The sequence below is a fragment of the Delphinapterus leucas genome, chromosome 17, assembly GCF_059928025.1.
Source record: "Delphinapterus leucas isolate spDelLeu-1000000601 "Yukka" chromosome 17, BTC_Dleu_Yukka2, whole genome shotgun sequence".
Lineage (NCBI taxonomy): Eukaryota > Metazoa > Chordata > Mammalia > Artiodactyla > Monodontidae > Delphinapterus > Delphinapterus leucas.
In genome coordinates this window covers 10,255,551-10,270,000 of record NC_143145.1, presented here as the reverse complement: position 1 = coordinate 10,270,000, position 14,450 = coordinate 10,255,551, and the positions used below count along the sequence as shown (strand labels likewise).

The following is a 14,450-nucleotide window of genomic DNA, read 5'->3' as shown; positions in this document are numbered from 1 at the left end:
CTGTGCATGGGGCCCCACCCTTTCTCAGGATGGTACCTCCTGGAGCCCCGACAACCTGCCCCAGCAGGTGGCTCCTGATCACCCAGGAGGCACAGGGTGGCCAATGGGAAGAGCGGAATCAGAAGCCTGCGCTCCAGTCCTGACTTCCTTTCCTCCTCCATGTGAGCTCCTCCCGAGCGCCAGGGCCCCGCTCCTTCCGGCCCTTAAAGGACAACTTGAAAGAGTTTCTCAAATTTATCAAAAAAGAGATCATCAAACTCTAAGCTAAAAGAGAATGAAGGAATAATTCATTCATCAAACACAAATTAAGCATATGGTCTACCGTGGGGCGGGCACTAAGGACTCACTGAGAGAAATAAGAATGCAGGGGAGAAAGAAAGTCTGTGTGTGTCTGTGCGTGTGTGTGTATGGGGTTGTGTAGTTGTGTGTGTAGGGGTGAGGGTGTGTAGGAGGATGTGTGTATGTGTATAGGTACATGTGTAGGGGTGCATATGTGTGTAGGGGTTGTGTAGGTGTGTGGTAGGTGTGTGTTTAGGTGTGTGGGTGCATAGGGGTGTGTGTGTGTAGGAACTGTGGTAGGTATGTATATAAGGGTGTGGGTGCGTAGGGGTGTGTGTGTATAGGGGTTGTGGTGGGTGTGTGTGTGTAGGGGTGTGGTAGGGGTGTGTGCTGAACGTAGGTTCAGCAAAGTACACGACTTGTCCCCGGGCACACGGCAAGTAAGCGAGAGCCGGGGCTGACCCCTAGGTCGGAGCAGCTGAAAAGTCCAGGCTGCTTCCTTCCTCATCTGACTGCCCAGGCAGCGGAGCAGGGGACCAGAGCCTGCTAAGCAGAAGCCTGTCCCCAAAGTGAAGTCAAGGAGACTCCCCTGGCAGCAGCTTGGAGGATGGGCTAAGGGCGGGGCAGTGAGTTGGGAAAGGGCTGGATGACTCAGGGGAGATCCTGCGGAAGCCTGGCCTGAGGCAGGAACTTTGAGGACACACAGACAGGACTGGACTGTAGATGCTGGGACAGGCTTCCGCAGAAGCCGTTTGGTTTGGGGGAGGCGTAACAAAGAAAGGCAGTGAGCCACAGGCAGTAAGAGAGTCTCCCCTCTTCTCAAGGCTCAGACCTAGGAAGCAAGGACACCAGGAAAACCACATCACGGCTGCACTTCCCGTTCCACCAAAACAAAACCCGAAGAGCTGAAGTTGCGGGAGGGGAATAGAAGAGAGAAGAGAGGGACAGACACGCTCCTTCCTCATCCGTCCTCCAGTGAAGCCTGGCACCAAGCATTTAGGGATGCAGAGAGCAGCAGGACCAGGAGCCCAAGGAGGCTGCGGTCTTGAGGGGCACAAACACGACTCAGCCTTGGAAACAAGCCAGAAAGCTCCATGTCCTCAACGGCCTGCCCTCCCCCCACTGCCCCTCCCCCGCTCAGTCCCCAGGCCAGCCAGCGCTACTACCTATACATTCTCCCTCTCCAGCTTCTGGGCACGCGCTGCCAGACTCCTACAAGAGCATCCTGAATGGCCTCCCTGCCTCCAGTCTTGGTCCTCACCCACCTAATCCATTTGGTCCAGGGCACCCAGAATCATCTTCCTAAAGGCCAAGGGTCACATCACTCCCCGGCCTTAAGCCTTCAATGGCTCAACGGCCTCAAGATCAAGTCCAAACTTCAGGATGTGGCTCCTGCCCTCCCCTCGGGCCTCGGTGCGTCCCATCTGAAATAGCAGGTTCACTGATGATGAGCCACTCGGTTCCCAGCACAAACCGTGCTATTTGCACCATCTACCCGTTGCTGAGGTGCGTCCCTGCACCTGGAACTTCCTTCTCTTCCCTCCACTCTTTTTCTGGCTAATTCCTATTCATTATTTAAGATTCAGCTCAAGGATTCCTCCCTGTAGCAAGTCTCCTCTGACCCTCCCTGCAGAGTGGGGTCAGGTGCCCCTTCACAAGCACCTGGTGATACCGTATGTTCCCCTGGGACCACACAAACCACACTGGCTCACAATCTGCTGCACACATCTGCCCGCATTCGGGAAGGACAATGCCAGTGTACACCACAGCTGGCACACAGCAGGCACCTAATAAAGACTGCGGGTGTGGGTGGGGAGGGAGCACGGGAGGGGCAACAGGTGTTATGGGTGCTCAAAGACTAAAATAATCGATTACAACGAGAAGGATCAGGAAAGGCTTCACAGAGAAAGTGCATGTGGGCCATTCTTTAAAGAGCAAGTTGTATGGTCCAGCAATCCCATGCCTGGGCATATATCCAGACAAAATTATAATTTGAAAAGATACACGCATCTCTGTGTTCCCAGCAGCACTATTTACAACAGGCAAGGCACGAAAACACCCTAAATGTCCATGGACAGATGAACAGATAAAGAAGATGTGGTACATGTATACAATGGACTATTACTCAGCCATAAAAAAGAACGAAACAATACCATCCGTGCACAACATGGATGGACCTAGAGATTATCATACTAAGCAAAGTAAGTCAGAAAGACAAATACCACATGACGTCACTTTTTAAAAATGTATTTATTATTTTTGGCTGTGTTGGGTCTTCGTTGCTGCGTGCAGGCTTTCTCTAGCTGCGGCGAGCGGGGGCTGCCCTTCGTTGTGGTGCGCAGGCTTCTCTTGTTGCGAGCACAGGCTCTAGAGCACGCGTGCTTCAGTAGATGCGACGCATGGGCTCAGTAGTTGTGGCTCATGGGCTCTAGAGCGCAGGCTCAGCAGTTGTGGTGCATGGGCTTAGTTGCTCCGCGGCATGTGGGATCTTCCCGGACCTGTGTCCCCTGCATTGGCAGGTGGATTCTTAACCACTGCGCCACCAGGGAAGCCCAACATCACTTTTATGTGGAATCTAAAATACGACACAAATGAACCTATCTACGAAACAGAAACAGACTCACAGACGTAAAGATCAGACTTGTGGTTGCCGGGGCGGGGGGTGGGGGGCGTGGAGATGGTTGCCAAGGGGTGGGGGGGTGAGGTGCGTGGAGGGAAGGACTCGGAGTTTGGGGTTAGCAGTTGCAAACTATACATGGGATGGATAAACAACAAGATCCTAATGTAGAGCACAGGCAACTCTATTCAATATCTTGTGATAAACCATAATGGAAAAGAATATGAAAAAGAATATGTATAAGTGAATCACTTTGTCGTACAGCAGAAATTAACACAACATTGTAAATCAACTATACCTCAATAAAATTTTTTTAAGAAAGAGTAAGTTGGGCTTCCCTGGCGGCGCAGTGGTTGAGAGTCCGCCTGCTGGTGCAGGGGACACGGGTTCGTGCCCCGGTCCGGGAAGATCCCACATGCCGCGGAGCGGCTGGGCCCGTGAGCCATGGCCACTGAGCCTGTGCATCCGGAGCCTGTGCTCCGCAACAGGAGAGGCCACAACAGTGAGAGGCCCGCGTACCACAAAAAAAAAAAAAAGAGTAAGTTGGATTTTTGGTTGGTGGAGAAGATAGGGAAAGGGCAATTCGGGTGGAAAAAATATCAAGACTGCAAAGGCATAAACATGTACAAGTTAGTGGTGGTTTCAAACAGGATGGTGGGCTCAGCACAGGGTGATTAGGGGAGCATATAGTAGCCCCAGAATCATCTAGATGTCATGTGAGTGGGCATTCCCTTGAGTATTAGCATTATTTTGGTGGGTATGGGCTACAAGTAACAGAAGAGTCAACTCAAAGTCGTCTCAGGGTAGGGTATTCAGTGCCTTGTTCCTTCCATCTTTCTGCTCAGACACACTCAACATGTTCTCCCTAAGCAAGGCCCCTCATGACCCCAAGATGGTTGCCACAGTGCCGGGTATCACATGTCAACCCTACTATGTCCCATAGCAGAAGAGAGGCTGTTTCTTTCAAAATGTCTCCTTTTAAGATGGAGAAAAATATTTCCCCATCCTCTCAGCAAATTCCCCTGCATATTTTATAACCAGAGCTGTGTCACATGCCCATGCCTAAACCAATGACTTCCAAGGGGGAAAAGACCACTGTGGTTCACCCCTGGGGCTGGGACTGACCTCCCTTAAAGGCCCTGGAAGGTGGGCTTCTAAAGATCAATGTTCTGTCAGCAAAGCAGAAGGGGAAAGGGTGTTGGATAAGCAACCAACAGTGTCTTCTACAACTTCTCACCCGCTCGCCTCCGAAGTACACCGTTAAACAGAGTCTAATCTGCAAATATCCCACATCTCCACCCTTCAGCGGTTCTATTTTAGTTCTGAGGAAGTAACTGTCCTAGGAGAGGAAACTGGCGAAAGGCTATTACTGGAAGGTCTATAAACACCACAGTTTGCTTTTCTGGATCAGGAGTTCCGTGACAGTGGAGGGATAGGAAATAGCAGGGATGCCTGCATTCCAGTGAGAGACCCCTGAATGCCATGGTATAGTAACTGAGAGTTTTTACCTTCCTTCTTGAACAAATGTTCTCCTTAGGCCTCCAAAAAAAATAACTACCACATTCCTATCACAAAGACTGTGATCCAGCTACTCTCAGCCTTGGATACCCACTCTCTCCATGTACTGAGATCCTACCCATCCTGGACTGTAAGTTCATAGAACACCTCTTCCCCAAACCTTCCTCTGACCACCCCACTGGGATCACTCTTCCTTCCCCGCACACTCATGGCTATTCCTGTATAACTTTCCTGTGGTGAGGACGGACATCAGTTCAAAATTATGAACAGTTTCACATCTTTCTCTTCTAATCAACTATAAGATATTGTAGCCCACGGACCTTGAGTTTTCACCTTTGTATGCTAGGTGCCTGGCACAGAGCAGGCTATACAGGAAAAGTTTGTGCAGGGGAGACTCTTCAAACTGAATTTGTTCTTTGTTTTTTCCTCCCGTTTGGAACCTACTCGCTTTTATTTAGACCTGATTATGTGCCTGGCACTCGGCCACTTTCTGTATATATTGCTTTATTTAACACCTTTTTTAAAAGCCTGCAAGCTTTTTCAACATTTACAGAAGAAGCAGCTCAGAAAAGCTAAGAGAAAGGTGAGGGCCAGACTCCCCCAAGGCCACATGAGGAATTAGGGCATGGAATTCAAATTCAAGTCTTCAGAGGTAATAGTGCATCACAGTTGAGAGTGTGGGCACTGAGCACAGACTCCTTGCTTAAAATCTCGCCACCTATGAGGTACAGGACCTTGGGAAAGTTAGTTAGTCTGTGTGTGTCTCAGTTTCCTCCTCCACAAAATGGGAGAAAAAGAGTGCGTGTTTCATAGGGTTAGTACGAGGATTAATGAACTCATGTAGGAAAGCTGCTTAAAATAGCGCTCAACGCGTATGAATATACAATAAATATTAGCTATCGTTATTGATTCCAAGTCCAGTGGTTTTCCTGTTGCTTCATGACAAACGCTCCCACCTACACCCACCACATCAACCCAGGCATGAAAGAGTGATCTGGCCAAAGGACAAACCCCAGAGAGATCATGAGTTCCACCGTCCAGAGGAGCAGCCTCAGAGAACAGCAGGTCAAAGATCACCAAGGCAACGCGATGCACAAACTCCATCCCGAAGGGGCTCCCAGCTGCAGCTCAGCCCTCATTTGCGGGGTCTGGGTGGAACTTCCAGGGGAAAGAACATCACATGAGACAGGAGCCATTCAGCCACCCCGGGGCCCAACTACTGCCCAGACGCCAACCCCTTAGTCTACACAAGCTCTGAGGACCTGAAATGCTTGCAGCTCTTCCCCGGAAAACCCAGTGCCCACGGTGGTGAGGCGGCGAGGTGGAGGGAGTCTCCAAAACAAGGTGTCGCTGAAGGATACGTGGTCCCTTCTGCCTTGAAGAAAGACCCCTTACCCTCTGTGGCTCCCCCCTTCCACATTCATGATCTCACTGCGACCTGCCAGGGAGGAGGGTCAGGACAGAGTTATCACCACCTTGACACAGGTGAGGAAGGGCGGTTCCAAAGGAGGGTAAGTGACTGCTCCTAAAGGCCACGTAACTAGTCAATATCAATTTCCGGACTAGAACTCAGGACTTCTGAGTCTCAATTCAGTGCTCTTTTCCATTATTTTATTCTGTCTTCTGCATCAGTGTTTGTCTTTTTCAGTACACACAACTCCTTCCTTCCTAAATACTTACTGTCTTCTCTGCACTGGGGGTTGAGACGATGAACAGGCGTTTTAAGGCCCAGCTCATACCTGTCCCCCAACCCCGGCTCTGCAGGGTGAACACACAGGAGGGGCTCAGCAAGTGCTTGCGGATCTGAATCACATCTTCTTATTGCTAGTGTTCTGATAAGGATTCTGGTTTTCTTTTCTCGAAATGGCAATTTTTACATTTTTGTAAATGTTCTTTCTCTTCCTCGTCTGCAAAAGAAGACTGAATGTATTAAGCCGGCTGGTTTCCAGTTGGTGCCTACAGGACAGGAGAGCTGAGATCCCTCTACAAGGCCAGGACCCCAAAGGGGTCCTAGACTCTTTTGAAAGTGGGCCTGAACTACTCCTCTCTCCAATGCAGAGAAACGGCAAGAAAGCTTGTTCTGCCCCAGGGTCTGGATGGTGGAAAAAAAGGATTCTGTGCAAACTTTGAGGCCCTAAGTATGGGTGAAGGGTCCAAACAGACAGCACTGGACTGGGGTTAAAAGTCTTGAGCCCAGTAGCTACCACAGAAACGTGCCCAGGACTCAGGAAACTCTTGGAGCCTCGGCTGAAGGACAAAACCGCTCTGTAAAGCCACTTCTGCTCCCCGGGTATGAGCCACGATGTCCCGCAAATCAGAAGATGCAGGAAATGGGAGAAGTGGCTCCTCAAGTATTAACATAACAGGGCCGTCTGAACAAAGAATGTCAGTATATTTAAAACAAAGATATGAAATAAGAATGAGAAATTCTCACGCAAGAAGAAGACCCAAGGATTAAAAGCCAGGATGATTTGAAAGACAACCAAAGAGAATTTCTAGAAGTTAAATGGAGAGTCATTAGAAATAAAAACTCAATGATGAGAAAATCCAACAAATGTGGCAACACAGTTGGGCACCAGAAGCCAATGGACTTGATTCAGCCCCTCCCTGCCCAGTCAGTGCCTGCCCTTTGCTTGTGCCCAAGGGAGGAGAGGCACAAGGGGAGGAGAGGAGTAACCCAGACCCCCCACCCCTCCCCCTCAAGACGCGCAGTCTGAAGGGGAGGCAACCATAGCAGCAAACACGTTTCCACACAGCATAGCAGCAAGTGATGCTCCCATTTCTGGACTCCTCGTGCGCGACGCTTTTCCTACATTATTTCAGTTCAGTACAGAAAGTGTGAGGATGGGAGGGAAGGCGGGCCAGTGGCAGACCCCAGAACCTTCTGGCTTCCTCTGGGCCATCCTGCATCTACCAAGGTCACAATCACAATGGAATGTTGAGCCCTCTTTTTTTCTTCCCGCTTCCATTTCCAAAAATCTTTTTCGTGGGAAATGTCAAGAGTAAGAATAGTACAAGGAACACACATCCCTTTACCCACGTTCACCTGTGGTTAATATTTTACTCCATTTGCTTTTTCCTTTTTTTAATCACTCACATATAATTTTTATGTATTCAGAAAATACATATAATTATTTTCTGAACCATTTGAGGACAAGCTGCATATATCACAGTCTTTCACTGGAGCACTCTCTCTGTGTTTCTACTCGAAAGGATAATTATTTCAATGCGAAACTACAATGAAACAGGCACCAGTATCATTACACAGGCAGGGTTCTATAAAGGCAGAAGCCTTGCCGGAAAAACTCATGGTGAGCCCTGATGAGGGACAGACAAGCCATTGCCCAGAAACCACACACGGGCTTGCCTCTCTCCTTCCTGTCCTGCCCACGACGACAGGGACGGGCTTGGTTCCCCGGAACCCCTGCCGCATCTGGGGGAAGCGCTGACGGGCACACTTCTCCAATCCCAGGTCTACCCAGACTCCACCTGGGACCCCTCCGTTGGAAAGACGTTGCTTGCTCACTTTTCTGGTTTTCTAACTCAGTGCACTTTCGCATTTCCTGACTTAGAGAGGTAGAGGAAGAGGAAACGCTGAAAATATTACAAGGCCAGCTAGTTGGTGGCATTTCCAAGGGATGGGGGCTGGCAGGGATAGCCCAGGCAGCAAGGGACCTCGGTCTCTGCAACCCGGCACTTGGGTAGCCAGCAGAGCTGATGGGGTCCCCCCAAAGTGCTGAAGGTCTCGGGACGCCATCTGTTTCTGGGGAGCATCTGGGGGCAGGAGCCCATCTTCTCCCAATAACGGAGAGGCGTCCCAAAGCTGGTCTTGATCACCCCCTCACAGGGACGCGACTACACATCACATCGCGCTGTGTTTCCCTCATTCTCAGAAGGTGGGGCCACCGGCCACAAAGCACGGCAGGCCAGGCCCTTGGGTTGTTTTTCTCCCCTCACGCTTCAGATGGATTTGTCCTGATCAAATCACACGCCTTCTCCTGATCTCTACTGTGGCCAGTGGCCTGCTTTGGGGACAGAGCTGGCTGAGGCTGGGGACACTAGCCGTGGCTCGGGACCCAAGGTCTTAGCTGTACAAAAGGCACATGTGTTGGGATTCACACTGTGCCCGCAAATCAACCACAGCCGACATTTAAAGAGAGGACCTACCCCCTCAGACCCCACCCCTTCCTGGGAGTGGATACGGGGTACGTGGGCTGGGAGAGGGGGATCATGGGTTGACGAGTTTAACTGATTCCTGAGGTGGGGTGAGAAAAGTGAGTGTCCTGGGTTGCCGAGCGAACAATCTGGCCTGCAGCCTGAAGGATGCACAGAGAAATGAATCCTCAACTCCAACTCCTCACATAAAGCCAGGCATCAAGAAGAGCTTGAATGAAGGAATGAATAAACCTCAATGAGGGAATGAACATTTGGGAGGGCAGTGAGTTTACAAGTAGAGACTGACTCCCACCGGGGTACCGCTACCTCCAGGAAGATTTCCCTGGCCTCTCCTCGCCCACTGGGTGAGCGGCCTCTCCCCAGACCCCATAACACCTTCCCCTATCAGCCTGCAAAGATGTCAACGTCCTAACCCCCAGGACCTGTGAATGTGTTTGGCTACATGGGTTACACAGCAACAAGGAGCTAAGGCTGAAGATGGAATTAAGGTTACTTATCAGTTGACCTTAAAACTGGGAGATTATTCTAGATTATACAGTGGCCTGATGTAATCAAAAGGGTCCTTAAAAGCAGAAGAGAGAAAAGAACCAGAGAGATGGCAACACGAGAAGGACGAGGACCAACACTGCTGGCTTTGAAGATAGAGGAAGGGGTCAAGAGACAAGGGATGCAGGAGGCCTCTAGAAGCTGGAAGAAGCAAGGGAATAAACAGATTGTTCCCTAGACCTCCAGAAGGAACAGAGCCCTGAGCACACCTTGAAGTTAGCCCAGTGAGACTCATTTCAGACTTCTGACCTCCAGCACTGAAAGAGAATAAATCTGTGTTGTTTTAAGCCACTAAGTTTGTGGGAATTTGTTACAGCAGCAAGAGGAAACTAATACATCATTTATCATTAGACTGATCCTAATATAATGTAATTTTTATTTATATGCCTATCACTGCCATCAATGATGATGGTGATGACAATGGCAGCTAACATTTGTTGAGCACTTACCACATGTCAGGCCCTGCAGCAAATTTTTCATACATATAAGATACTATAAAAAGGTAACTTCAATTGAGCACTATGGTGACGGTAAACACAGGGATCTGAGAGTGGGAGAGGGAGCTAGAGGCACCTTCAAGGAGTTAAAGACGCAGGTATATTTTACAGGATGAGCAGGAGGTAGCCCAGGAGAGAGGAACAAAGTCCCAGGCAAGAGGAAGAACACAGCAGACCCTCAGAGAGATGAAACAGCAGAACACGTCCCAGCAAGCATTTTGGTAGCTCAGCTGCAGGCTGATAATTTCCACGTTGGTGCCTCTCGTCCCTAAGTCTCCTCTGAGGTCCAGAGTCGTGTCTGCCTGAAATCTCCACCTGGATGCCTCGCAGACATCTCAAGCTCAGAACGGCCCCCGTGGAACCTGTCTCCAGGCACACGTTTCCCCAAAGTCTTCCCTGTCTCTCCAAATGACACCCAGCTGTTCAAACCAGAACCCAAGAGTCATCCTTGAGTCCTTCTGCCTGCCCCAACCTCATTAAATCCATCACCAAATTTCATCAAGATCCAACCAACCAGGTTGCACTCACTTCTCTCCACCTCTACTGGCACTGATAGGAGGTTCCACCCTGATCTAAGCCACCCTCATCTTTCCTATTACTGCAGTGGCCTACTAACTGGTCTCCCTGCTTCCACTCTCAGCCCGCTGTGATCCACTCTTATAAAAAAGCAGTAGGGCTTCCCTGGTGGCGCAGTGGTTGAGAGTCCGCCTGCCGATGCAGGGGACACGGGTTCGTGCCCCAGTCCGGGAAGATCCCACATGCCGCAGAGCGGCTGGGCCCGTGAGCCGTGGCCGCTAAGCCTGCACGTCCGGAGCCTGTGCTCCGCAACGGGAGAGGCCACAACAGTGAGAGGCCCGCGTACCACAAAAAAAAAAAAAAAAGCAGTAAAAGTAATCTCCTAAAAATGCCAATCAGACCCCACTCCTGAGCCTAAACTCATCAAAGTTTCCCTTTGACTTGATGGGGGGACTGTCCGCAGCACGGTGTGATCTGCCCCTGCCTCCCTCTAAAACCTCACGCTGTGCCATTTTCCCCATCCCGCCCCTGGCTCCCCTCACTCCCAGGAACACATTAAGCTCTTCTGTGCACAGAAGACTTCGCACATTCTAATCCTTCTACCTGGAACGCACTCTCTCCTGCAACCTCTCTGCCTGGCCAGTTGCTTCTCAATTCTTCAGCCTCAGAGAGGCCTTTTCCTGGCAAAACTAGAACTCCCACACACACACCCCACCCCACTTCACTTTGGTCATCGGGTCAATCCCTTGTGTGTGCTTCCTTGATAACAAGAATCACAATCTTTCATTTGTTAGAAGTTACCTGCTTCTTTATTTTTGCCCAGCTTCTCCAATGGAATGCCAGCCCCATGAGGGTGGGACCGGGCCTATCTTGTTCATCGTTGTATCACCAGGACTTCACACAATGCTTAGCATGAAGCAGGTGCTCAGTACAGGTTTGCTGAACTGACTCATTGAAAGAGAAAGTGCGAGGCTGACACTGAAAGATGAGGCTGGAAATAGAAGGCCTTGAACACAGGGTCCTATTCATCTTTGCGCAACTGGCACCTTCCACAGGGGAGCCACTTAGCAAATGTGCAATAGAAAAATGAAAGAATGACTCAAATTCCAGATGAATCTGAAAAGTGCTGTCCTTTCTGGTCAAGGTTCCGGAAGCAGCTCCCTCTCCTCCTTGGGACTTCTCAGGAGGTAACATATCCAGGGCATATAGCAAGTGCTCAATAAATGCTAGCGATCGCTGTTACTATTGCTTACATGGGGATCATTCATGCATCCCATAGAAAAGGCCTGTTCTCCAACCCATGCAGATATAGTGGCTGGGAAAGAAGTGGGAAGAAGAAACACAGGAGGGGAAAATGAGAATGGGGCCATAGGATCCAGTCATATTCCACTGAGAACTTGGAGGGAAAATGCAGAAACAACAATGTTCCAGGTTATACAGGTTCCCTTCTTTCCTCTAGACTTCAGCCACCTGAGTGCAGCATGGAGATGGCCCACAGGGAGGCGGGTCCTCAGGAAGGGTGAGGGAGGGTCCCATTTGTCTGCACACACTCATTTGGGGGCCTGCAAGCCTTCGACTGATTTTGCAAAATCTGGCTCACTGTGGCTGGTGAGGAGTGGGGAGGTGGAGAGAATTTCAATTTCCTTCACCAAATGGCAAGCTTTAGAAAAAGTCCTTCGTCTCCAACGTTATCACATACTAAAAATGAAAAACCAGCCATTCGGAGCTCTCGTAGGGAGAAAAATAGATGGGCTGCCTAGCTCAAAAGACACAGGAGGGCTGGAAATCATGTCTAGAGAACATCATACGGTACATTATGTGCTAAGATACTGCCCTTTTTTGGACCTGGGAGTTTCTATTTTTTACAGAAGAATGGGAATAAAGTCATTCCTATATAAGAAGCCACCCATTTTATATTTCAAATCCATTTGGTGGCTGAAGCTCCAAATCCATTTAGTGGCTGAACAGTAGGGGTTAGGGAATTTTTTTCTTTTAACTCTGTCTCAAAATATGCAGTTTCAGATAACTGCATATCTCAAAAAATAGCAGCAATAACAGACAAGACAGAACAAGAGAGGGCACTAAAACGATAAAGGTTATAATGCCAAGAAGGCATATTTCCCAACATTTCATGGCTGACAGACTATAAACTGACATTAGTGAAATGAGCACTGGACGGGGAGTCTGAAGCCTGGCCACGTGACTTTACGTAAATCACTTCACCTCTCTAGGCCTCGGCTGTATAACAAGAAGGGACTGCAACAACTATTCTCAAAGATTTGATGCTTCCAGAAGACCTGCATCTTCTCTTCCTGCATCTTCCTCCAACTGCAAAACGGAAAGGCCTTGGGCTGAAGTTTGATAGAGAGATAAAACTGGCCTCAATATTGAATTATGTTTTACAATCCCCAAACATTTCTCAGCAATCCATGCCCTGCTGTCATCCCAGAACCCATTCTGCTAAGACAAACTGACCAAGTCTACGGGTAAAAAAGTAGGAGAAAGTTCTTGTTCTTTCTGATTAGTGCAGGTAAAGCTGAGGTCACGCTGAGGATGGTCTGAAGTTGGCTCTCCATCCCCCTGCGCTAGTGGAAAAATAAATTATTGAAAGAAACCGCTTTAGGAATGCCCGAGAAGAACTCTCGGGATGTAGGAAACCGCAGAACACCAGACGCCAGCGAGTTTCTTTTTTCTTTGAAACTTCATGTCGCTCTCAGAAAATGCAGCAGGTCCCCAAATGGTACAAGCAGAAAAAAACAAGCCACGTCCCTACCTTCCCGTGAACAAACCCCAACCCCGAGTGGGAATTTTTTCCTCAAGTTCCGCTGAAATTAAGTGGCCTGGGGCCTGCCTGGCAGCGCCGAGCCCCAGCCGGGGCCGGGGGCCGGGGGCCGCGGGGCCTGGCCGGCCGTTCCCGAAACGGCGGGGAACTTTCCTCCGCCGCGCCCGAGACAATGCCACGGCCGGCGCCCGCGCCTCCGGCCGGGAGGGCGCCGCAACGGCGGGGCCCCGGCCCCTCTCAGGGAGGGCGCGCGAAACCCCCGGGGCGGCGCCACCCGTCCCACCCCGCGCCTCGGGGGCGCAGACCCCCCTGGACGTCTGAGCCCGGCGCTGCGGAGCCCGCGGCCAGCGCCTCCCCGCGCACCGGGCACCCGGCCGCGAACGGAGCCGGGACCCTCCCGGCGCCCCGCCGGCGCCTCTTCGCGCGGGGGCCGGGCAGGGGGCGCCGACGACCCGGGGCGACCCCGCGCGGCCCCGCCGAGCCCGTCCAGACGCCCCGCAACTCACCGGGACCGGGCGGGCCGCTGGGCATTATTCCATCGCGGGCTCGGCGCCGGCTCCTCGGCGGTGGCGGCAGCGCAGACGCCCGCGCCCCGGCTCCCCTCAGCCGGCCGATCGCGGCTCTCGGAACGGAAAGCGGGCGGCGGCCGGAGCAGCCGGCGAGGCGGGAAGCGCGGGCCGGGGGCTGCCCGAACGCAGAGTACCCGCCGGCGGCGGTGGTGGCGGCGGCGGCGGCGGCGGCGAGGCGCGGGAGCCGAGCGCGGCGCAGGAAGGGGCGGGCGACCATGTGCCGAGGGGAGGAGGCCGCAGCGAGGCGCGCGGCTCGGACGATCCCGCTCGGCGGCGGAGGGCGCGGGCTTCAGGAAATCCAAACACTTCGACAGGAAATCGGAATCCTGACTAAGCATTCCCGGCCCGGGGGCCGCCCCACGCCGGGGGCTCCCGCCTCGCTTAACCCTTGGCCCGCCGGCACTTAGGAGGGGCGTTGGGCTGGCTCTCCGACGCCGCGCGCGGGGCAGGCGGGGTCTCGGACACCCGACAACGGCGTGCGAGCTGGGCCGGGGTCGGGCATCCTACCCCTTCGGCCCCTCACCCCCGCTGGCCTGCTTTCTCCTCGCTCAGAGGTAGAAGGGGTGGGATTTGTCCCGACAAAACCTTGGCCTGGGGAGGTGCCTTTGTAAGTCCCCGGACACCAGGAAAGGACCTTGGCCTCTCTCCCATCCTGCAGAGAATGAACTTGCAATCTCCTGGCCGTTTCCCCTATTTTTTCATAAAATAAATGACTTTACCTGGCTGCCCCCTTTCACGGCTCCGCTTTGCTAATTTCCTCATTATTTGCCCAGTGCCAGGGGCTAGGACCTTTCCGGGTCAGGATAGTATAGAAATAGTATGCACAGTAACAGTATGGACTTTGGACCCTGATCCGGGTTGGAATCTGGACTTTGCCTTTTTTCTAACTGTGTTACCTTGGGTAAGTCACTTCACTTCTCCAAGCCTCCGTTTACTCAAATATGAAATGA

At 51.6% G+C, this 14,450-nt stretch overlaps 1 protein-coding gene across 10 annotated transcripts in view; it reads right to left on the bottom strand.

The window, feature by feature from the left end:
- ASAP1 (ArfGAP with SH3 domain, ankyrin repeat and PH domain 1) overlaps positions 1 to 13,756 on the bottom strand; it is a 370,853-nt gene extending 357,097 nt beyond the window's left edge. For 2 of the 10 annotated variants that reach the window (XR_016388225.1, XM_089898504.1), the window contains exon 1: positions 13,438 to 13,755. The gene's annotated coding sequence lies outside the window, so the exon portion shown is untranslated. Of the gene's footprint in view, positions 1 to 13,437 lie in introns of all 10 variants that reach the window. The other 8 variants (XM_089898507.1, XM_089898511.1, XM_089898510.1 and 5 more) reach the window with 7 other exon arrangements.
- Positions 13,757 to 14,450: the final 694 nt, after the last annotated feature.